The sequence below is a fragment of the Triticum dicoccoides genome, chromosome 6A (genome assembly GCF_002162155.2).
Source record: "Triticum dicoccoides isolate Atlit2015 ecotype Zavitan chromosome 6A, WEW_v2.0, whole genome shotgun sequence".
Lineage (NCBI taxonomy): Eukaryota > Viridiplantae > Streptophyta > Magnoliopsida > Poales > Poaceae > Triticum > Triticum dicoccoides.
In genome coordinates this window covers 34,870,285-34,896,543 of record NC_041390.1, presented here as the reverse complement: position 1 = coordinate 34,896,543, position 26,259 = coordinate 34,870,285, and positions in this window count along the sequence as shown.

Sequence of the window (26,259 nt, the reverse complement as noted above, 5' to 3'; positions counted from 1 at the left end):
AGAAATACTACCTGCCGGGCCGCAGGCCGGCGTCGTGGACCATCTGGCACAGCCGGCTGATGCTCGCGCTCATCGCGTCCATGGGTCTAGCGTAGCTTCTAGTCAACTGATCTTGCGATTCGGGTGATCACTCAGCCCTCGGTTAGCATGCGTAGGTGTGTAGGATTTCGTACTACTCCTTGACCCTCTACTGCACCTGCCTTTGGCTGTATGATAGGTGGGCCAGCCACCCCTTGGGGCCACGTGTCATTCACCCAAAGGTAGTTTCCGTAAGTCAATGAAGCTGCGTCCCCCTCCGTGCCGGTGCAGTATAGTCATCTCACCGTACCTCTAGTTGGGGCCAAACGAGAGAAGTTTGATGTTTACTGGTTTATTGGTCCCCTTTGCATTTTGCGCCAAGTTTTAACCTTTGATTTAACTAATAAAATGTTAATGCATGTAAACAAAAATGTTGTGTAAGTCACCTTACGAAAACCAAATAATCCCAAAATACTTAGGCACGGTGCATTAACTCCCTCCTTGTTTCTTATTTCGTGACATATCAACCAATGAGAGATGTGGGCCGTGCATACTTTCAATGACTTGAGACTACCAAACATGACATGCAGTGTTTAGTTCATTGCATGTAATTGTTGGGGAACATAGTAATTTCAAAAATTTTCCTACGCACACACAAGATCATGGTGATGCATAGCAACGAGAGGGGAGAGTGTTGTCTACATACCCTCATAGACCGTTCGCGGAAGCGTTATATCAACGCGGTTGATGTAGTCATACGTCTTCACTTCCGACCGATCCAAGTACCAAAAGCACGGCACCTCCGAGTTCTGTACACGTTCGGCTCGGTGACGTCCTCGCCTTCTCGATCCAGCAAGAGGGGCGAAGTAGTAGATGAGTTCCGGCAGCACGACGGCGTGGTGACAGTGTTGGTGAAGAACAATCTCCGCAGGGCTTCGCCAAGCACTACAAAAACTATGACGGAGGATAAACTACAGGGGACGGGGTTGCTGGCACACGGCTTGGTGTTTCTTCATGTGTCTTTGGTGCTAGCCCTACCCCTCTATTTATATGTTGAGCCCTGGGGTCGAAACTTGGAGTAAAAGCCTCCTCAAAGTCAGTTTGACCCGAAAGGCAAGAGTCCTTCTCGGACTCCAGGGCTAGACGCCAGGGTTCCCGCCGTCCACCCCCTAGACGCCAGGGTTCCTGGCGTCTAGCCTCTGGTCTCCGCAAAACTTCCTTTTGCACTTTCCAAAAGCCTCATGGGCTTTCCCCTTTGGCCCAGATAAAGTGTTCTCGTGCCCAAACATTTCAGGAAACATCCGGAACCACTTCCGGTGAATTCCGGAACCCTTCCGGAGATCAAACACTACTATCCCATATATCAAACTTTATCTCCAGACCATTCCGGAGTTCCTCGTCATGTCCGTGACCTCATCTCGGACTCCGAACAACATTCAGTCATAAACATACATAACTCATATAGTACTATATCATCAACGAACGTTAAGCATGCGGACCCTACGGGTTCGAGAACTATGTAGACATGACCGAGACACCTCCCTGGTCAATAACCAATAGCGAGACCTGGATGCCCATATTGGCTCCTACATATTCTACGAAGATCTTTATCGGTCAGACCGCATAACAACATACATTGTTCCCTTTGTCATTAGTATGTTACTTGCCCGAGATTCGATCATCGGTATCTCAATACCTAGTTCAATCTCGTTACCGGCAAGTCTCTTTACTCGTTCCATAATACATCATCCTACAACTAACTTATTAGTTGCAATGCTTGCAAGGCTTGAGTGATGTGTATTACCGAGAGGGCCCAGAGATACCTCTCCGACAATCGGAGTGACAAATCCTAATCTCGAAATACGCCAACCCAACAAGTACCTTCGGAGACACCTATAGAGCACCTTTATAATCACCCAGTTACGTTGTGACATTTGGTAGCACACAAAGTGTTCCTCTGGTAAACGGGAGTTGCATAATCTCATAGTCATAGGAACATGTATAAGTTATGAAGAAAGCAATAGCAACAAACCAAATGATCAAGTGCTAGGCTAACGGAATGGGTAAAGTCAATCACATCATTCTCCTAATGATGTGATCCTGTTAATCAAATGAAAACTCATGTCTATGGTTAGGAAACATAACCATCTTTGATCAACGAGCTAGTCAAGTAGAGGCATACTAGTGACAGTCTGTTTTGTCTATGTATTCACACATGTATTATGTTTCCGGTTAATACAATTCTAGCATGAATAATAAACATTTATCATGATATAAGGAAATAAATAATATCTTTATTATTGCCTCTAGGCCATATTTCCTTCAGTAATCCTATTACAGTACTCTAGTTAGCAAGAAAACTTTAGGTTCTCTCGTTGATAGGAATAAAACACCATGTATTTATTTACAGAGGGAGTAGTACATTTTTGGTGACATACATTACTAGATATTGCTAGTCAAATACTAAAATCCAGATGGACGTGGTAGTACTCCTAAATCCAGACGGTGGTGCTACTAGTACTAGTACTAGTACTACCAATGTAGTAGTAGGAGTACTAGCACCGTACTACCCGTTGGTCAAATTATTACATGTTGCTCCTCACAATGAAGTGACAAGACCCTGCGCCGGAGATGACACCTGAGTATAGGCGCCGTGTTCGGCATACCATAGTCAGCCTCGCCGTCTGCAGTCACTATCATCATGGCTGTAGAGCTAGCCTGCTTACAACTAGCCCTGTTCGACATAATTTCCCGTGTGTAGATTCCCGTGCATTGCACGGAACACCAAGATTGGGGGTGGACGGCTCTGGCGGCGGCCATCACGCCAGATTTTTCCACGGCCTTCTACTCCTAGGTGTGGTGGGGAGGAGATGAGGCTGATTATGAGAGACAAGGAGTTGTTTGTAAATAGGGAACAAGTGTGGGCATCTTTTTGCAAAAATGGAGAAGCTTGGTTCGTATGCGTCAGATCTAGATCCGACGGCTATTGGTGAAAGATGGGAGGCACAATATCATCACCAACTCAGGACCTGTTTGATCAACGAGCTAGTCAAGTAGAGGCATACTAGTGACACTCTATTTTTTCTATGTATTCACACATGTATTATGTTTCCGGTTAATACAATTCTAGCATGAATAATAAACATTTGTCATGATATAAGGAAATAAATAATATCTTTATTATTACCTCTAGGGCATATTTCCTTCAGTCTCCCACTTGCACTAGAGTCAATAATCTAGTTCACATCTCCATGTGATTTAATACCAATAGTTCACATCACCATGTGATTAACAGCTATAGTTCACATCGACATGTGACCAACACCCAAAGGGTTTACTAGAGTCAATAATCTAGTTCACATCGCTATGTGATTAACACCCAAAGAGTACTAAGGTGTGATCATATTTTGGTTGTGAGAGAAGTTTAGTCAACGGGTCTGCCACATTCAGATCCGTAAGCATTTTGCAAATTTCTATGTCAACAATGCTCTACACGGATATACTCTAGCTAATTGCTCCCACTTTAAATATGTATCCAGATTGAGATTTTGAGTCATCTGGATCAGTGTCAAAACTTGCATCGACGTAACCCTTTACGACGAACCTTTTGTCACCTCCATAATCGAGAAACATATCCTTATTCCACTAAGGATAATTTTGACCAATGTCCAGTGATCTAGTCCTAGATCACTGTTGTACTCCCTTGCCAAACTCAGGGCAGGTGTTGGGAATATTACTATTGGGCATAAACCGGCCTATGTGGGCTGGGTTAACTTCATTAGTAACTCAAGAGTGTTAAAGCCCAAGAAGATAGATGAGGGCCTGAGGCCCGTAGTCGGTTTAAGACTTGTAGCCGTAAACCGGCATCGGTATGTAAACTTGTAGTGTAAGATAGGAATAAGGAGAGACTAACCCGGATACGAATATGAACCGGTGTTAGGACTCTGTGAACCGACGGGCGTCACCAGTGTATATAAGGAGACGACCCGGCGGCAGTTCAGGACAACAGACAACAACTTGAGACTTAGGCGAAGCTTGTTTGCTCCCTAGTCATCGAAACCCCATCAATTCCATCACAACTAGACGTAGGCTTTTACCTTCATCGAAGGGGCCGAACTAGTATAAACACTCTTGCGTCCCTGTGTCCGCTTTAACCTCTTCAAGCTAACCCATTAAGATGGCTCCATGACTAAGTCCTTTCACGAGGACATCTGCCGTGACAAAACCACGACAGTTGGCGCCCACCGTGGGGCTATCGCACGATGATTTCAAGTTCTTGGAGGGCCGCTTTGAAGGACTCGAGGGCTACGCTGTGGGCCGGATGACTAAGAGTCATCGCGGCAAGCTCTACATCGACGATGCAGGCTGGGGCCCCGAGGCTGGCTCAGTTGAGTACGGGTACCGGGTCCCCTTTGGTGGCATACATGTTTTCATCGGCAAGATCGGTGAACCGGGCCCTGAGCCGGACATCTGCACCGACCCCGTCGAAACGGCTCAGCGTGCACGATCTGCCCGGGTTAAACCGGACGTGAAGCGTGCCTTCATGGGAGTCGTCCATGGAGGAAGTTATGAGGATGGATCGGAATCTCGCGGCGAGACCGTCGTTTATTACGGCAACGAGTCATCAACCGGAGAAACTGAATCTCTATATCAGCTACAAGATGGCCGGATTGGGGGCTGTTCCGATGGTGACAGTATTCCGGACCCCTCTAATCTACCCAACCGAGTTGGAATATTCATGGCCGGCACACAAGTAGCGCTTCATTCTTCGATTGCTGCGCCAATAACCTGTGCTTATGGCTCCTAGGCTCTATCAGATCTATCAGATCTATTTGATGCATTAGCTGTGCTTATGGCAGAAGCTAACTCGGTGGATCAGGACATCCACAACGCGGAGATTGCAAAGGTGAGGGAATAGATCACCCAGGCCAAGGCGGACCTGGTAGCTGAGGATGCCAGGATGACCGCAGAGCGGGCCGCTTTAGACACACAAGCCTACAGGCTCATGTTGGACCAGAACGCGTCGCATGAAGTCATGAAGAGGAAGTACCAATCCCGTTTGCCTTCAGTTTTCGAGGCCAGAGACCTTTTCAACACCCCAGGAGAAGGAACCAGTAATCCGCTGGAGGTAAACCGGGCGGAAGCTCCTGGGACCGGCGCGTCGGTTCAGCCCCGTCTGATGGATCTGCCTCGTCAAAACACTGTCATACCTCAGGCTGTTTCAACACCTCCGGGTCACTACTCCAACCCGATGGACAATCTCGTTGCCGCTGCTGCATGGCTGGAGGCCATTCCAATTGAAGGTAACTCGCCGCAGGCGGTAGAGACGCGACGGTTCAAGTAGCTTCTTAGGACAGCTTTGGTCCAACAGGAAGCATACTCGTACAGCCGCAACCGAATCCACTCGGCCCCTCGTCCAAGCCGGAGCTATAGCAGGCATATGGATGAACCGGCAGTGTCAAGTAATGAGCGACGTGGAGCACCCCGCGGCAACAACCCGGCGGGTGTGCTGATAACGCTCAGGAAGTGGTGGACCGGGCCCGAGCGCGCAGGGAGGCCGAGTTAGCCGCACAGTATCAGGCTCGACAGCTTATGCCGGTTCGTCCAACTATCTCGGTCGAACCTGGTGTTACTTCTAGTTCTTTGGGGGTGCCTTGCCTTATCCCTGCTTTACGCAATGTGCGCCTGCCCAAGGATTTCAAAGGCCCGCGCAAGGTACCAAATTACACGGCGGATCAACCTCCAGAGACATGGGTGGAGAGCTATGAGATGGCCATGGAGATGCTTGATGTGGATGATGCGGCATGTGCGAAATACTTCACCATGATGCTCGATGGAACGGCCCGTACTTGGCTAAAAATCTTACCGGCCAATTCTATCAGTTCATGGGCCCAATTACGAGCCCGGTTTATCAGTAATTTCAAGGATACATGTAAGCAGCCTATGTCGATAGTGGACTTAGCTGCCTGCGTCCAGGAGGAAGGAGAATTGATGACTCATTGGGTGCGCCAGGTCTCACAAGTGTTGCATTCATCAGACCGCATCAACACTGACACTGCAGTCATAACCCTAGAAGGCAACTGCCGGTTTGGGCCCCTAAAGCTGAAGTTGGGACGGATGAAGCGCCATTGCACTGACATGGGGACCCTCATGGCTGCTTTGGTAAAGTATGCTGATTCTGATAGTAGCAAGGATCCCGAATCTGATGATGACAAGGCAGGGAAGGGAAAGAGGAACAACAACTCCAAAGGTCAGCAGCATCACTCGGCAGGCAATGGTAGCGGAGGCACGCGTAAAGTGGATGGTAACATGGATTTTGTGGCTAATACCAATGCACAGGACAAGGGCCAGCGACGCAAGGGTAAACCGCCAAATCGCAGTGGGGCACCCAACCCTAACCCGGACCGCCTAAATTGTCTACTGAACCAGCCCTGTCCAAGACATGGGACGAAGGAGGTGCCAGCAAACCACCTTTGGAAGGATTGCTACATTATGCAAGAGTTCAAGAATTCTAATGCTTTCCGGTATGATCACGGCTCCGGCGGTGGCTCAGGATCCGGGCCGGGATACGGTGGAGGAAATTCCGGTTCAGGATTTAATGGTAATCCGGGCGGACATAACAATCAAAATAATCAGAACAACCAGGGTGGTTACAACCAGCAGCAGAAACAGTCGGGTTACCAGAGCAACCCAAAGCAGTTGAATAGTGGGAAGTACCATGTCTTCACCACTAGCTTGGGCAAGCGAGACCGGAAGGTTCAGAGGCGGGCAGTCAACTCTGTTGAACCGACCGTACCCCGTTATCTATGCTGGTCTGAACAGCCAATCATATGGAGCAGAGAGGATCACCCTCCCCAGGTTGATAATCCGGGTCAGTTGGCTCTGGTGGTGGCGCCTCAGGTGGGAGGTTACAAGTTCACCAAGGTGCTCATGGATGGAGGGAGCAACATTAATATCTTGTACTATGAGACCTTCCATCGTATGGGACTAACAGATAAAAATCTCAAACCGTCCAATACGGTGTTCCACGGTGTGGTACCTGGCAAGTCAGCATATCCTGTTGGTAAGATAGCTCTGGAAGTGGCCTTTGGAGATGATCAGGATTCCAGGTCGGAAACATTGATGTTTGAAGTGGTGAAAATCCCAAGTCCATATCACGCCCTGTTTGGGCGACCGGCCTACGCCAAGTTTATGGCACTGCCCTGTTATGTGTATTTGCAGCTCAAGATGCCGGGTCACAAGGGGACAATAACGGTTCACAGAAGCCGTAAAATCGCTTTGGAGTGCAAGGAAGGAGATGTGGCCTACGCAGAGTCGGTTTGTGCCACCGAGGAGCTGAAGTATTATAAGGACAATTTTGATCCGGCGGACATGACTCCATTAAAGAAGCCAACTACAGAGCATGATCCGGCCCTGAAGTTCAAATCGGCAGCTGAAACTAAGCTTGTTGACTTCGTGCCTGGTGATTCATCCAAGCAGTTCAGCATTAGTGCCAACTTGGATCCGAAATAGGAAAGCGCGCTCATCGAGTTCATCTGTGAGAATCGGGACATTTTTGCATGGAAGCCCTCTGACATGCCAGGTGTACCGAGGCAACTCGCTGAGCACACCCTTAATGTGGATCCTAAATATAAACCGGTGAAACAGTTCCTCCGCCGGTTTAACGAAGAAAGACACAAAGCGATTGGAGAAGAGGTAGCCAGGCTCTTAGCAGCTGGCTTTATTATTGAAGTTTTCCACCCTGAGTGGCTTGCCAATCCGGTGCTGGTCCTTAAGAAAAACGGCACCTGGCGCATGTGTGTGGATTACACAGATCTTAATAAGGCTTGTCCAGCAGATCCTTTTGCCCTCCCCCATATTGATCAAATTATTGATGCTACGGCGGGTTGTGAGCGTTTGAGTTTTTTGGATGCATATTCTGGCTATCATCAGATCAAAATGGCAGTTAAGGACCAGGAGAAGACAATATTCATAACTCCCTTTGGAGCCTTCTGCTATGTGTCTATGCCCTTTGGGCTCAAGAGTGCCCAGGCAACTTATCAACGGTGTGTACAAAATTGTCTTCACAAGCAGATTGGCCGTAATGTACATGCTTACGTGGATGATATCGTGGTTAAGTCAAGGGAGAAGGAGACTCTGGTTGATGACTTGAAGGAAACCTTTGATAACCTGAGGACGTACAAGATGATGCTTAATCTGGCCAAGTGTGTCTTTGGTGTACCGGCAGGCAAGTTATTGGGTTTTCTGGTGTCCAACAGGGGAATCAAAGCTAATCCGGAGAAGATCACAGCCATCACCTTCCTGGCTAAGCCGAAGTGTATCAATGATGTTCAACGCCTGGCAGGCCGGATTGCCGCGTTAAGCCAGTTTATCAGCCGCCTTGGTGAGAAGGCAATCCCTTTGTATCAGATGTTGAAGAAGACAGATCAATTCGTCTGGAGTTCTGCTGCTGATAAAGCATTTGAGGACTTAAAGCGGCAATTGGCCAATCCGCCTGTGCTCGCCGCTCCCATTAACAAGGAGCCGTTGCTGCTATATGTTGCTGCTAATGCTCGTGCGGTCAGTGTGGCTATTGTGGTGGAGCGAAAAGAGGCAGGCAAGGAGCATCCGGTTCAATGTCCGGTCTATTATATCAGCGAGGTACTCATTGAGTCCAAGCAAAGGTATCCGCATTGGCAGAAGCTGGTATATGGAGTTTTTATGGCAAGCCGTAAGCTTAAGCAATACTTCCAACGACACCCCATTACGGTGGTCAGTTCTGCTCCATTGCGGGATATCATCCAGAACCGGGAAGCGACTGGCCAGATTGCCAAGTGGGCTATAGAGCTTGGGCCGCACGGGTTGAAGTATGTGCCTCGGACGGCGGTTAAGTCTCAAGAACTTGGTTATTTCATGAATGATTGGACGGAACTGCAAGCACCTGAGGAAAAGCCGGATCACACATATTGGACCATCCATTTTGACGGATCCAGGCAATTGCAAGGCTCGGGGGCTAGAGTCGTATTAACTTCCCCATGAGGTGATACGTTTTGTTACGTTCTCCGCTTAATGTTCCCTTGTACTAACAATGCAGCTGAGTATGAAGCCTTGATCCATGGTCTCCGGATGGCTAAGGAGATGAATCTAAGTCGAGTTAAGTGCTTCGGTGACTCGGACCTCGTGGCTCAATAAGTGTCTGGCACTTGGGATTCCAAGGACCCACTCATGGCAGCATATCATTGCAGGTCACTTTAAAGGCTATCAGGTGGACCACGTGGACCGATGGAAGAATGAAGCGGCGGACGCTTTAAGCCGGCTGGGCTCTCAGCACAAACCGGTCCCGCCCAATGTTTTTCTGGATGTGCTGCACAACCCGTCGGTTAAGCTCCCTGGTGAAGCGGATTTGGCTATTCCTGATCCGGAGGCTCAATTGGTGGCAGCTCTTCATGTCATTCCGGATTGGACGCTTCCTTACCTGGCGTACATGAACCGGGGCGAGTTACTAGAGGATGAGACTCTGGCCCGACAGATAATCCGGCGGTCCAAGTCCATGACTATTGTCAATGGCGAGTTGCATCATTGCAGTGTATCAGGGGCGTTTCAACGCTGTGTGTCTCTTGAAGAAGGCTGTGAAATTTTGCGTGAGATCCACGAAGGAGATTGTGGTCACCACGCCGGTTCAAAATCTTTGGTGGCTAAAGCGTTCCGCCATGGCTTCTATTGGTTAATTGCTCATGCTGATGCGGAGGATCTAGTCAGACGATGTGACGGTTGCCAAATGTTTTCAAGACGTGCTCATGTGCCGGCTCAAGAATTGAGAATGATTCCAATTACTTGTCCTTTTGCGACTTGGGGGCTGGATATGGTTGGGCCTTTCAAAAGGTCCAAAGATAAGAAGACCCACCTCCTGGTGGCGGTTGACAAGTTTACAAAGTGGGTGGAGGCAGAACCTGTTAGCAAGTGTGATGCGGCCACGGCGGTTCAGTTCATCAAAAAAGTGATTTTCCGGTTTGGCTTTCCACACAGTATCATCACAGGTAATGGTACCAATTTGTCCAAGGGTGCCATGAAGGAGTTCTGCGAACGGGAGCACATCCGGCTTGACGTTTCATCCGTAGCGCACCCACAGTCCAATGGTCAAGCAGAAAGGGCTAATCAAGAGATCTTGAGAGGCATCAAGCCCCGGCTTATGGTTCCTTTGCAGATAACACCGGGTTGTTGGGTAGAAGAGTTACCATCTGTGTTATGGAGCATCAATACCACACCCAACAGATCAACATGATACACACCATTCTTCATGGTCTATTGAGCGGAGGCGGTTCTCCCTAGCGATATCCGTCATCATTCACCTCGTGTGGCAGCTTATGTTGAAGTGGATAATGAGACAACACGGCAAGATGCTTTGGACCGGTTGGATGAAGAGCGTGACATAGCAGCTACTCGCTCGGCGATTTACCAATAGGATCTTCATCGTTATCACAGTCGCCGAGTTAGAACCAGAACATTTCAAGAGGGAGATTTGGTGGTTCGGCTCATCCAAGATCAGACTGATATGCATAAGTTATCCCCACCTTGGGAGGGACCTTTCGTGGTCAGCAAGAATCTGCACAATGGGTCATACTATCTGATCGATATTCGAGAGCATAAAGACTCACGTACATCAGAGGAGGAGACCAACAGGCCATGGAACATAGCTCATCTTTGGCCTTACTATACCTGAGCCATTGGCTCTACTTATGTACATATTACGACGATGTATATATTATGATTAATATAATAAACTGGAACCTCAGCTAAAGCGGGGTATCTGTTCTTTTACATCATGTGTGGTTACACAGAGTTGTTCTAAAGCGGCCTCCGGTTTACCCCTTGAGTTCGCTTTTCAAAGCATCATGTAATATCACTTGGGGGCTTGGTCGTATCCGAACCAATGCAACACCTTTTGATAGGCGAAAGCCACCAGATCACTTGGGGACATGGTCAAGTCTGAACCAGTCACGCCTCTTGATCGTCCTAAGGCCACAGAATCACTTGGGGGCTTGGTCGAACCCGAACCATTGCCACACCTCTTGATCGGCATAAATGCCACGGTTTCATTTGGGGACCTGGCTGACTTGAACCATAGCTACACCTATCAGGAGCTTGGTCGTGTCCGACCATGGTAACGCCATCTGATCGGCTCAAATAAGCCTCTTTTTGCAAATGATTTTATCATTGCCTTTGCTTCACAATTTTCTTTGATAGATATTTCTTTCTTTTTGTTGCATTTTTAAGCCGACAAAGTTTTAAACCGGTTCAAACTGTCAATTGACGGAACACGGTCCATTTTTAATCCAGAGACTATTTGCCCGGTTTGATTTTTTATTAACATCTTATTACGGAGTAACACGATGTTTTATTATAACCCGGCACGGTTTACATGGGAAACCGACATTATATATATACAAGAGCTGCTATCTCCTCCAACAGTGTGGGTTTATAAACCTCCGCTTCAAGATTGGCCAAGCCAACTTCATGCCCAACGATAGTAGAAAATACTTTGGAAAATTCATCACCCAAAGGAAGAACAAGTTGCAGTAATTATGCACGAAGGCATATCAAAATCAAGAGTATCGGCTGCCTATTACAAGGCAACATGGTGCCCAAAATAAGATCATTATTTTTTCGCAAAGAAGCAGTTTAAACCGGCTTCCGGTTCAAGCTTGGTCACCAGCCTGGCCTGATGGTTGTGGGTCATCCCGCGCCGCTTCAACTTCAGCCTCCATACCCAGTGGCTGGAAATCAACAGTTGTCCAGTCAATTCCCGTTAAGGCTTGAAAGATAGCTTCATCATGGATCATCAACGACGGTTCAATATCAGGAGCGTAAGTATGCTTACGGATTGGAGGGATCAGATTCTCCGCTTCAAGAATTGGTGCAACCACTTGTTTGTTCTGGTTGTCATATTGGGCTTGATAATGAGACAAGTCTGCCTCTTCCACCAATTGGCAAGCTAGAGGGTGCACCTCCCGGTTTATCGCTCTCAGGTCCTCCTCATTGAATTCTAAGCCATCTTCCTTCAAGTGGGGGTAGCCTTGAGCCGCTTCAACAGGATAAAAATCCGGCACCCACGCTTTTGCCCGGATTAAGGCATTGATAGCACCGTTCGAGCAGTGGATTTTTTCAGCTCTTCAACCCGGGTAGGAAGCATAGACAGTCTTTTCAGGGTGTCTTGAATCAAGGTGGGCGCCGGGCTGTTGTGGGACGCAGTTGAGATGATCCGTTGCATGCCAGTATACAATTGCTCTGTCAATGTGTAGGCAGCCTTCAACTTCTTCCGCACATCTGACCCCAAGTGACCAATGCGTGTCCCTACAACATTACAAAGGATTCACAAACCGGACACATCATAAGAAGGCCAAGTTACTACAGAAGTCAAGAAAGCTTACCAAAGATGGCGGCAGTCATGGCATGCACTTGACGCTTTATGCTGGTCAGTTCATCTACCACCGGTTTAAGTGCGGCTTCGGCATTTTCAACTCGCTTAGTCAAAGCGGCCTTCTCAGTAGCCCAGCCCGCCCGCTCTTTCTTGAAGTCTTCCTTAAGCTGTTCCATGACGCTTAAGGCGCTGGTCAACTTCTCTTTTGCTTTTGAGGTTTCAGTCTGTTGGGACTTCAGATTTTCTTGGAGATCGGTGACTTGGTTTTCTTCTGTCTTCAGCTCAGCCTGCATACAGACAGTTATATGATTCAGCAAGCAGTGCAAGAATTGAAGTACCAACCACATAACAAGTTATGCACTTGGCCCTTGGGGGCTAATGCATATTTGATCTTTATCTTTCACTTGATTATAAAGTCCCAAGATCAATACAAGTATTCAACTTGGCACTTGGGGGCTAATGGCTATTTGCTCGAATAAATTCCGATGCTGCGATCTCAATTACTTAAAGTCCCGGTTTAACTACACTAAGTTGAACCGGCCCTTGGGGGCTACATCAGCGAATTCCGAAGCATTGGGATTTATATTAGCAAGTCCCGGTTTGAATGAAGATTCTAAACCGGCCCTTGGGGGCTAGGAGAGTTGAAAGATTGAAGTACATACGCAGATAAGCATATGGAAGTTACCTCATATTTCTCTTTCATCATATTAACCAGACCAGCTTCATAGTCACGGCTGGTGTATAGCCGGTTCAGATAGCCGGAATGGAGATCTTGGGCGTTCAGAGCGGCATAAGTTGTCAGATCGGCATTCCATTTTCCCTTGCCAATGGCAGTAAATTCTTCCTTGGCAGTGTGTATGGATAAAGCAACGGGATTGCCTGGCTCTATGCGACCAATGCCAGTAATGACAACCTCATCATCCTTGGCATCGCCGGTTTGCACTGGGGCCGTTGGTTTATCAGTAGGCTTTGATGGACTGGTGGATTTCTCAATCCGGATGGGGCTTGTGGGTTGGTTGACAGGGCCTGAGGTGTCAATAGGCCTTTCTTCAGCAATAAAATCGTCATCCTACTATGGTGGATCATTGGGTATATCTTCATGAATAGCCGCTTCAAGATATGGTGTTTTACCTGGTTCAGGGACGGCGTCCTCCTCGGCCGCTTTATCCAGGCGAGCCTTCTTGCTCGGCCTAGGCTTGGCCCTGAAAGGAATAACAAAGTCAAATACATCATATGTTCCAAGGTGATGTACCAGAAATATTATGATAAGTATAGCTTACCCAAGCACCGTTTTGAGCGGTGGCAGCTGAGTAGCCGATGACTTGCCAGAGGATGAGTGGGAAGTAACCTGATAATCGGAGTCAGATGGATTAAGAGGTTTACAAAAACAGCCCTCTTTAGGACAAGCACTGACAAGCAAATTAGAGACCTCTGAACGGCGTTTCTGAACCGGACTGTTCGGTAAACCGGCGGAGGTAACTACCTAGCCGCTGTGCCGGGTTGTGCGGCGAGCTTCGTGCTGTTGGGTCTTCATAAGAAATTTGGGATCCAAGTAAGCAAGAGGATGAGAAAATTTAGCCTTCCGGTTTGCCTGACGGATTTTTAGCGAAGGCAAAGGATTTGAATCGGAAGAGAGAGTAATTACCTCTGCAGCATCAGCATGGCTGGTTTCGGCATCATCCTGACAAATGTCATCATCAATAAGGCGGGTGAAAAATAAGCCAAGTGAGACAAGCTCTACCTCAAGGTCCGGATTACCCACATCATCATCAGTGGCCGGATCAGAAGATGCAGTAGTTTTCTTCTTATGAGCAGGCCGTTTCACGACTTTAGTTTTTGGCCGGGTTGGTCTTTCCGGTTTGTCTGTTTTTTCTGGCTTCTCCTGGGGAAGCTTCTTGCTCCAAACGGATCATTGCCCTGTTTAAACAAACATTGATATTAAACAATGACCAGATATATTAGTAACAAGTTTAGTAAAAAGAAAAATCAAACTCTTACAGCTGGCGGTTTGTTGGTGGCACAAAAGGGAAGCACACCGGTTTGAGTGCAGACGTGTTCCGGTTCATTCAGCATTTTATTCACAGCCTCTGTGATTTCTTCGTCGGTGAGCTGGATGTTAGCATGTTGCAGTGGGTCATCAACACTGCCAGTATACTCGCACATCAAACCGGAGCGCTGACTAAGGGGCAGTATGCTCCACGATATCCAACAGCGAGCGAGATCAACCCCTGTTAAACCATTGGCCATGAAGTCTCTGAGCTTGGACAGTTGAGGAGCGTATTTGCTTCTCTCTTTGGCAGTCAACCTTTGTGGAAAGGGGTGTGTATTGCTAAGCCGCTCCAGACGAAAGCCAGGCAAAGGATTTTCATCAGCAGGGGAGGTGTCTTTGCAATAGAACCATGTTTGATTCCACTCTTTGGGGTGGCTGTGCAGTTTGGCGTGAGGGTATGTAACCTCTTTCCTTTTCTGAATCGCCACACCACCCAATTCCGTATTGGAACCATCAGTAAACTCAGTGCGGCGGTTTAGATGGAAGCAGTCTCTGAACAACTCAACTGTGGGCTCCTCTTAAAAGAACACCTCACAGAGCACTTGGAAGTGACACATGTTTGTAACAGAGTTGGGGCCAGTGTCTTGAGGGTGGAGTTGAAAATTGGCTAAAACATCCCGGTAAAATTTAGAACCGGGCGGTTTAAAGCCCCGGGCTAAGTGATCTACGAAAATGACGACCTCTCCTTCTTGAGGTGTGGGAGGGCATTCTTTGCCAGGGACCCTCCAATGGATGGTATCTTTGCTGCCTAAGGCGCCGATCAGGACTAAGTTGTTTAGTTAAGTCTCTGTGACGCGAGAAGGAACCCAGTTGCACTCATATACTTGCTTGGCCATGATGAAATCTACAAGATAGGTGATTCCGGTTCAAGAATGCATTGATTAAAGTACACTGGTATGTGCAATGTTAAACCGGAGACGGCTCTATCTAAACCGGAGTTTTATGAAGCAACAGCATCTGGCGGTTCAACAAGGGGACTAATGGTATATACCGGTTTGTTATTTTTTTCTACACCAAGTTAAACCGCCGGATCTAAGCATTGAAACAATTGAGATTGCGGATGGGTAAGTGTACAGAAACAGATTTCACAAGATTTCTCTATAGTGATGGATCTGAAGCAAGTTCAGAAAAGAAGGAAAATATTCAAAAGCTCAAAGCAGAACAGTATTGAATCAATGGGCGGAAATATATGTGAGATCTATGGTTTTAGGCATGAAACTAAAGGCGGATACTAAAAGTTATCACTACACAGAGAAGGGGTTCACAGATGCATCCAGGAGCTAGCATACGAACATGAACAGGTGATGAACGCAGCAAGAACACGAAACCCTAGAACAGATCTATGTTGAGAAGAGAAGAAGACCTACCAGAGCTAAGGAAGATGCGAAAGGTCGCCGCAGTTTTCTGGTACGCTCAGGTTGATGCAGCGGCCAAAGTCGACGCAGAAGACGACAGCGGCGGCGGAGCTCTGAGACTGGCGATGCGAGGAAGACGAAGAGGAAGGGCACGAAGGGGAGAAAAGAAATGACCCTTCGTCCCTATTTATAAGGCAAAAAGACATGTGTTAGGCGCGTGAATCCAGGAACCGAAAATTTCAGAAGCGGAGCTGTCGCCTCGGTTGTTGTGAGTTTATTAAACAAGGAGATATCATGGATGTTTTCTTTATGACAGATGACATCACCTCGGTTTACGGCAATTGGAGAGGATGACATCATGGCGGTTCAGCAACTACGAGAAGATGTTGAAGATGAAGATTTTGCTAAGGATTGACATGAACCCGTTCAAATCAATCTAGGGCCTAATGTTGGGAATATAACTATTGGGCATAAACCGGCCTATGTGGGCCAGGTTAACTTCATCAGTAACTCAAGAGTGTTAAAGCCCAAGAAGATAGATGAGGGCCTGAGGCCCATAGTCGGTTTAAGACTTGTAGCCGTAAACCGACATCGGTATGTAAACTTGTAGTGTAAGATAGGAATAAGGAGAGACTAACCCGGATACGAATATGAACCGGTGTTAGGACTCTGTGAACCGACGGGCGTCACCCGTGTATATAAGGGGACGACCCGGCAGTGGTTCAGGACAACAGACAACAACTCGAGACTTAGGCAAAGCTTGTTTGCTCCCTAGTCATCGAAACCCCATCAATTCCATCACAACTAGACGTAGGCTTTTACCTTCATCGAAGGGGCCAAACTAGTATAAACTCTCTTGCGTCCCTGTGTCCGCTTTAACCTCTTCAAGCTAACCCGTTGTGATGGCTCCACGACTAAGTCCTTTCACGAGGACATCTGCCGTGACAAAACCACGACAGCAGGGTATACAATAGGTCTGGTACACAGCATGACATACTTTATAGAACCTATGGCTGAGGCATAGGGAATGACTTTCATTCTCTCTCTATCTTCTGCCCTGGTCGGGCTTTGAGTCTTACTCAATTTCACACCTTGTAACATAGGCAAGAACTCTTTCTTTGACTGTTCCATTTTGAACTACTTCAAAAACTTGTTAAGGTATGTACTCATTGAAAACTTATCAAGCGTCTTGATCTATCTCTTGATGCTCAATATGTAAGCAGCTTCACCGAGGTCTTTCTTTGAAAAACTCCTTTCAAACACTCATTTATGCTTTGCAGAACAATTCTACATTATCTCCGATCAACAATATGTCATTCACATATACTTATCAGAAATGATGTAGTGCTCCCACTCACTTTCTTGTAAATACAGGCTTCACTGCAAGTCTGTATAAAACTATATGCTTTGATCAACTTATCAAAGCGTATATTCCAACTCCGAGATGCTTGCACCAGTCCATAGATGGATCACTGGAGCTTGCATATTTTGTTAGCACCTTTAGGATTGAAAAAAACCTTCTGGTTGCATCATATACAACTCTTCTTTAGTAAATCCATTAAGGAATGCAGTTTTGTTTATCCATTTGCCAGATTTCATAAAATGTGGCAATTGCTAACATGATTCGGACAGATTTAAGCATAGATACGAGTGAGAAACTCTCATCGTAGTCAACACCTTGAACTTGTCGAAAACCTTTTGCGACAATTCTAGCTTTGTAGATAGTAACACTACTATCAGCATCCGTCTTCCTCTTGAAGATCCATTTAATCTCAATGGCTCGCCGATCTTTGGGCAAGTCAATCAAAGTCCATACTTTGTTCTCATACATGGATCTCATCTCAGATTTCATGGCCTCATGCCATTTTGCGGAATCTGGGCTCATCATCGCTTCCTCATAGTTCGTAGGCTCGTCATGGTCAAGTAACATGACCTCCAGAACAGGATTACCATACCACTCTGGTGCGGATCTCACTCTGGTTTACCTACGAGGTTCGGTAGTAACTTGATCTGAAGTTACATGATCATCATCATTAGCTTCCTCACTAATTGGTGTAGTAGTCACAGGAACAGATTTCTGTGAGGAACTACTTTCCAATAAGGGAGCAGGTACAGTTACCTCATCAAGTTCTACTTTCCTCCCACTCACTTCTTTCGAGAGAAACTCCTTCTCTAGAAAAGATCCATTCAAGGCAACGAATATCTTGCCTTCGGATCTGTGATAGAAGGTGTACCCAACATTTTCTTTTGGGTATCCTATGAAGACGCACTTCTCCGATTTGGGTTTGAGCTTATCAAGTTGAAACTTATTCTCATAAGCATTGCAACCTCAAACTTTAAGAAACGACAGCTTAGGTTTCTTGCCAAACCATAGTTCATACGGTGTCATCTCAACGGATTTAGATGGTGCCCTATTTAATGTGAATGCAGCTATCTCTAATGTATAACCCCAAAACGATAGTGGTAGATCGGTAAGAGACATCATAGATAGCACCATATCTAATAAAGTATAGTTATGACATTCGGACACATCATTACACTGTGGTGTTCCAGGTGGCGTGAGTAGTGAAACTATTCCTCATTGTTTTTAACTGAAGGCCAAACTCGTAACTCAAATATTTTACTTCTGCGATCATATCGTAGAAACATTTATTTTTGTTACGATGATTCTCCACTTCACTCTAAAATTCTTTGAACTTTCCAAATGTTTCAGACTTGTGTTTCATCAAGTAGATATACTCATATCTTCTCAAATCATCTGTGAAGGTCAGAAAATAACGATACTTGTCGTGAGCCTTAACACTCATCGGACCGCATACATCAGTATGTATTATTTCCAATAAGTCAGTTGCTTGCTCCATTGTTCCGGAGAACGGAGTCTTAGTCATCTTGCCCATGAGGCATGGTTCGCAAGCATCAAGTGATTCCAAAAGTCCATCAGCATGGAGTTTCTTCATGCGCTTTACACCAATATGACCTAAACGGCAGTGCCACAAATAAGTTACACTATCATTGTTAACTTTGCATCTTTTGGCTTCAATATTATGAAAATGTGTATCACCACGATTGAGATCCAACAAACCATTTTCATTGGGTGTATGACCATAGAAGGTTTTATTCACGTAAACAGAATAACAATTATTCTCTAACTTACATGAATAACCATATTGCAATAAACATGATCCAATCATATTTATGCTCAACGCAAACACTAAATAACATTTATTTTAGGTTTAACACTAATCCTGAAAGTATAGGGAGTGTACGATGATGATCATATCAATCTTGGAACCATTTCCAACACACATCGTCACTTCACCCTTAACTAGTCTCTGTTCATTCTGCAACTCCCGTTTCGAGTTACTACTCTTAGCAACTGAACCAGTATCAAATACCGAGGGGTTGCTATAAACACTAGTAAAGTACACATCAATAACATGTATATCAAATATAGCATTTGTTCACTTTACCATCCTTCTTATCCGCCAAATACTTGGGGCAGTTCCGCTTCTAGTGACCAGTCCCTTTGCAGTAGAAGCACTTAGTCTCATGCTTAGGTCCAGACTTGGGCTTCTTCACTTGAGCAGCAACTTGCTTGCTGTTCTTCTTGAAGTTTCCTTTCTTTCCCTTTGCCCTTTTCTTAAAACTAGTGGTCTTGTTAATCATCAACACTTGATGCTCTTTCTTGATTTCTACCTTTGTCGATTTCAGCATCACGAAGAGCTTGGGAATCGTTTCCGTTATCCCTTGCATATTATAGTTCATCACGAAGTTCTAGTAACTTGGTGATAGTGACTAGAGAACTCTGCCACTCACTTTCTTATTTGGAAGATTAACTCCCACTTGATTCAAGCGATTGTAGTACCCAAACAATCTGAGCACATGCTCACTGCTTGAGCTATTCTCCTCCATCTTTTAGCTATAGAACTTGTTGGAGACTTCATATTTCTCAACTCAGGTATTTGCTTGAAATATTAACTTCAACTCCTGGAACATCTCATATGGTCCATGACGTTCAAAACATCTTTGAAGTCCCGATTCTAAGCCGTTTAAGCATGGTGCACTAAACTATCAAGTAGTCATCATATTGAGCTAGCCAAATGTTCATAACATCTGCATCTGCTCCTGCAATAGGTTTGTCACCTAGCAGTGCATCAAGGACATAATTCTTCTGTGCAACAATGAGGATAAACCTCAGATCACGGATCCAATCCGCATCATTGCTACTAACATCTTTCAACTTAGTTTTCTCTAGGAACATATCAAAAATAAAATAGGGGAGCTAAACGCGAGCTATTGATTTACAACATAGATATGCTAATACTACCATGACTAAGTTCATGATAAATTTAAGTTCAATTTAATCATATTATTTAAGAACTCCCACTTAGAAAGATATCCATCTAATCCTCTAAGTGATCACGTGATCCAAATCAACTAAACCATGTCTGATCATCACATGAGATGGAGTAGTATCAATGGTGAACATCAATATGTTGATCATATCTACTATATGATTCACGCTCGACCTTTCGGGCTCCGTGTTCCAAGGCCATATCTATTATATGCTAGGCCTCGTCAAGTTAAACATGAGTATTCTGCGTGTGCAACTGTTTTACACCCGTTGTATTCGAACGTAGAGCCTATCACACCCGATCATCACGTGGTGCCTCAGCACGAAGAACTTTCGCAACGGTGCATACTCAGGGAGAACACTTGTACCTTGGTAATTAGTGAGAGATCATCTTATAAAGCTACCGTTGAACTAAGAAAAATAAGATGTATAAAAGATAAACATCACATGTAATCAATATAAGTGATATGATATGGCCATCATCATCTTGTGCTTGTGATCTCCATCTCCGAAGCACCATCATGATCACCATCGTCACCGGCGCGACACCTTGATCACCAGCATCGTTGTCGTCTCGCCAATCTTATGCTTCCACAACTATCGCTACCGCTTAGTGATAAAGTAAAGCATTACAGCGCGATTGCATTGCATACAATAAAGCGACAACCATATGGCTCCTGCCAGTTGCCGATAACTCAGTTACAAAACATGATCATCTCATACAATAAAATTTAGCATCATGTCTTGACCATATCACATCACAACATGCCCTGCAAAAACAAGTTAGACGTTCTCTACTTTGTTGTTGCAAGTTTTACGTGGCTGCTACGGGCTTAGCAAGAACCGTTTTTACCTACGCATCAAAACCACAACGAGAGTTTGTCAAGTTGGTGCTGTTTTAACCTTCGCAAGGATCGGGCGTAGCCACACTCGCTTCAACTAAAGTTGGAGAAACTGACACCCGCCAGCCACCTGTGTGCAAAGCACGTCGGTAGAACCAGTCTCGCGTAAGCGTACGCGTAATGTCGGTCCGGGCCGCTTCATCCAACAATACCGCCGAACCAAAGTATGACATGCTGGTAAGCAATATGAATTATATCGCCCACAACTCACTTGTGTTCTACTCGTGCACAACATCAATGCATAAAACCTAGGGTCTGATACCACTATTGGGGAACGTAGTAATTTCAAAAAATTTCCTACACACACGCAAGATCATAGTGATGCATAGCAACGAGAGGGGAGAGTGTTGTCTACATACCCTCGTAGACCGTTCGCGGAAGCATTATATCAACGCAGTTGATGTAGTCGTACGTCTTCACGTCCGACCAATCCAAGTACCGAAAGCACGACACCTCTGAGTTCTGCACACGTTCGGCTCGGTGACGTCCTTGCCTTCTCGATCCAGCAAGAGGGGCGAAGTAGTAGATGAGTTCCGGCAGCACGACGGCGTGGTGACGGTGTTGGTGAAGAACAATCTCCGCAGGGCTTCGATTAAGCACTATGAAAACTATGACGGAGGATAAACTAGAGGGGATGGGGTTGCCGGCACACGGCTTGGTGTTTCTTGATGTGTCTTTGGTGCTAGCCCTACCCCTCTATTTATATGTTGAGCCATGGGGTCGAAACTTGGAGTAAAAGCCTCCTCAAAGTTGGTTTCACCCAAAAGGCAAGAGTCCTTCTCGGACTCCATGGCTAGACGCCAGGGTTCCCGGCGTCTACCCCCTAGACGCCAGGGTTCCTGGCGTCTAGCCTCTGGTCTCCGCAAAACTTCCTTTTGCACTTTCCAAAAGCGTCGTGGGCTTTCCCCTTTGGCCCAGATAAAGTGTTCTCGTGCCCAAACATTTCAGGAAACATCCAGAACCCCTTCCGGTGAATTCCGGAATCCTTCTGGAGATCAAACACTACTATCCCATATATCAAACGTTATCTCCGGACCATTCCGGAGTTCCTCTCGTCATGTCCGTGATCTCATCTCAGACTCCGAACAACATTCGGTTATAAACATACATAACTCATATAGTACTATATCGTCAACGAACGTTAAGCGTGTGGACCCTACCGGTTCGAGAACTATGTAGACATGACTGAGACACCTCTCTAGTCAATAACCAATAGCGGGACCTAGATGCCCATATTGGCTCCTACATATTCTACGAAGATCTTTATCGGTCAGACCGCATAACAACATACGTTGTTCCCTTTGTCATCGGTATGTTACTTGCCCGAGATCCGATCGTCGGTATCTCAATACCTAGTTCAATCTCGTTACCGGCAAGTCTCTTTACTTGTTCCGTAATACATCATCCTGCAACTAACTTATTAGTTGCAATGCTTGCAAGGCTTGAGTGATGTGTATTACCGAGAGGGCCCAGAGATACCTCTCCGACAATCGGAGTGACAAATCCTAATCTTGAAATACGCCAACCCAACAAGTACCTTCGGAGACACCTGTAGAGCACCTTTATAATCACCCAGTTACGTTGTGACGTTTGGTAGCACACAAAGTGTTCCTCCGGTAAACGGGAGTTGCATAATCTCATAGTCATAGGAACATGTATAAGTTATGAAGAAAGCAATAGCAACAAACCAAACGATCAAGTGCTAGGCTAACGGAATGGGTCAATTCAATCACATAATTCTCCTAATGATGTGATCCCGTTAATCAAATTACAACTCATGTCTATGGTTAGGAAACATAACCATCTTTGATCAACGAGCTAGTCAAGTAGAGGCATACTAGTGACACTCTGTTTTGTCTATGTATTCACACATGTATTATGTTTCCGGTTAATACAATTCTAGCATGAATAATAAACATTTATCATGATATAAGGAAATAAATAATATCTTTATTATTGCCTCTAGGGCATATTTCCTTCAGTAATCCTATTACAGTACTCTAGTTAGCAAAAAAACTTTAAGTTCTCTCGCCGATAGGAATAAAACACCATGTATTTATTTATAGAGGGAGTAGTTCATTTTTGGTGACATACATTACTAGATATTGCTAGTCAAATACTAAAATCCAGATGGACGTGGTAGTACTCCTAAATCCAGACGGTGGTGCTACTAGTACTAGTAGTAGTACTACCAATGTAGTAGTAGGAGTACTAGCACTGTACTACCCGTTGGTCAAATTATTACGTGTTGCTCCTCATAGTGAAGTGACAAGACCCTGCGCCGGAGATGACACCTGAGTATAGGCGCCGTGTTCGGCATACCATAGTCAGCCTCACCGTCTGCAGTCACTATCATCATGGCTGTAGAGCTAGCCTGCTTACAACTAGCCCTGTTCAACATAATTTCCCGTGCGTAGATGCCCGTGCATTGCACGGAACACCAAGATTGGGGGTGGACGGCTCCGGCAGCGGTCATCGCGCCAGATTTTTCCACGGCCTTCTACTCCTAGATGTGGTGGGGAGGAGATGAGGCTGATTTTGAGAGACAAGGAGTTGTTTGTAAATAGGGAACAAGTGTGGGCATCTTTTTGCAAAAATGGAGAAGCTTGGTTTGTATGCGTCAGATCTAGATCCGACGGCTATTGGTGAAAGATGGGAGGCACAACATCATCACCAACTCAGGACTTGTTTGATTTGCAGGATTTTGAAAACGCTGGAATAGGACACGTCAATATTACAAGTTTCAAACTGATATTACAAATGTTAGGAGTAATGCTGCACCTACGAAGAGGGAATTACTAGGAAGTTTACGTAAGAACTTTCGTTACTTTAGGTGGATGCAGCATTATCGTACAAACTAAAATCCACCGCCTGACAAGTCACTAATGGGCAAATAAGTTTTCGAGTCTCTAGCCACTTGATGTTTCAAAAACAAATTCAACTTCTGTGGAGACTTTGTCATTTAGGCTTAGACGCTTGTGGTGATCAGCACGCCATTCATTGTTGCGCAAGAGAACACCAAACCTCATTACCTTGAGCACACTTGCCTCCAGAACAAAGAACCTGGCCAATTTAATCTCAGATGTGCTGCCTCGGTAGTCAATCAAATCAATTTCTGTAAGACGGAGATCAAGGCATTCGATGAGATTGTTATAGTGCAGCACATTTTTCACTTTCGGGTCTTTTTTTATCTGCAAAAGAAGAGAACATATTAGAGCAGCTGGCTGCATAAGATTGCCGTGTCATCAAGAGGTACCAATATCATTCGCTCATACGACAGGGTTGACTGGCTAGTGATATTTTTTCACTCACTCACTATCTCTCTCTCTCCCTCCCTCTCTCTCTCTCTCTCTCTCTCTCTCTTTCTGTTTCCTCTCATTTAACTAGGAGCATGTGAAGAGCTTGGGCATTTGTTGCCTTCCACTATGTGGCCGATGCAGACATGGGGAGGAGAGGGTGTATGTTTGTCATAGAGAGATCCCCTGGAGATCATGATGGGACTACATGGGTGGGAGATCGAGTGACAAGGTGTGTGCGCGATAGAAGATGCCCCGAGAGATATCGAGATAGACGTATGGATGGAAGGAGACAATACGTGTGTTCCTGATGGATAGTAAGAGATAATCATACTTAGGAGGGGGGAGTGCTTGCGCCTATGATGGATTGAGGGATTATGGTACTTAGGGGGGTGCGTGTCACATGGAGAGAGAACAAGGGTGGAGAGTGTTGGATGGGTCTATATGTACAGCGCGAGCGATACATGTGTATGTGTGAACCAAGGAGATATAAGGCCAGTTTGGCTTGCGTCCTGAGCATCTTTTGCCTGGCCTAGGGTTGTGGCTAGATTTCATGCATGCTTGTTTGGTTGCTACCCTGTGAAAAAGAAAGCCCGCCTGGCCTGGGTTCCCTTGCACTTTAATTAGCCTGGCTGAACTCCAGACACTGCAAGTAGCCTGGCCAGGCGACCGATTTCGAACGCCTGGTCATGCCTGGTCGTGTGGCCACGAGGCCAACAGCAACATGGATGGATATTAGCATTAAATAATTGATGCATGGATTGATTGATGGGACGTTGATGCTTTGCCTGGCCCAGGCATGAACCAAACGCTTCAACACCACACAAGCCTGGCCAGGCAGAAATATTTTACATGTCACGTCCACATCAGGCAGTACCGACCATCAAGTTATGAGGGTCAGGTCACGAACCAAACTGACCAATAAAGTTTGAGAGAGATTGAGGAGCCCCGATAAGGCTGAGTGGTGCGTCAGATAGCTGAAAGGGGGAAAGAGATATTCCATCCGCTCGATAATGCGGTGCATGTAAATTTTTTAGAAGTCAAACTTTGGAAACTTTGATCAGGTTTACGCAAATGTTATTTATATCTACAATACCAAAGATACATCATACAAAACTACATCTCATGGTGAATCTAATGGTATATGTTTGCCGTACTATATGTAATTCTTTTTCTCCACGTACATGGTCAAACTTTGTGATGTTTGACTTTTCAATAAATCTGTATGCTATGGACTAAGGAGAGTGCCTCAGTCGAGATAGATCAAGTGCGTGTGAAGGAGAATGAGTAAGTGTGCAAAAAGAGTATGTGTGTGAAAGAGAAAGTGACAACAAACAATAAATTAGAGAGAGTGTGTGTTTTTTCATTTCTTATGCGAACATATCACACATGCATCTCCGAGATGGAAAAGCGAGGCGAGGAGATACACGAAGATAGCTAGTGTGTGATTGTTTGCAACAGAGAGAGACACCCCTGTAGCACATGTCCAATAGAGGTGTGGCCAACAAGGAACAAAGGTCGAGAGGGACACATGGATGGCATGGACGCATGGGGAGGGAGAGAAGGTGTGTTTGTGATAGAGAGATCCCGCTGAGATCGTGAGGGGACTATATGGGTGGGAGATCGAGGGAGTGTGTGCGTGATAGAAAGATGCCCCGAGAGAAATCGAGATAGACCATGCACATGTTTGTGATGGAGACTAGGATTAGCTAGTCATATACATATAGGGGGGACTGCGTGTGCCTATAGTTGAGTGAGAGACCATCATACTTGGCTAGCTGGGCATGAGATTGTGTTTGTGCGCATGTGAGATGGAGAGAGAACGAGGGGGAGAGATAGAGTTTTAGATGGGCCTATCGAGTGCGAGTGAGATATGCATGTGTATGT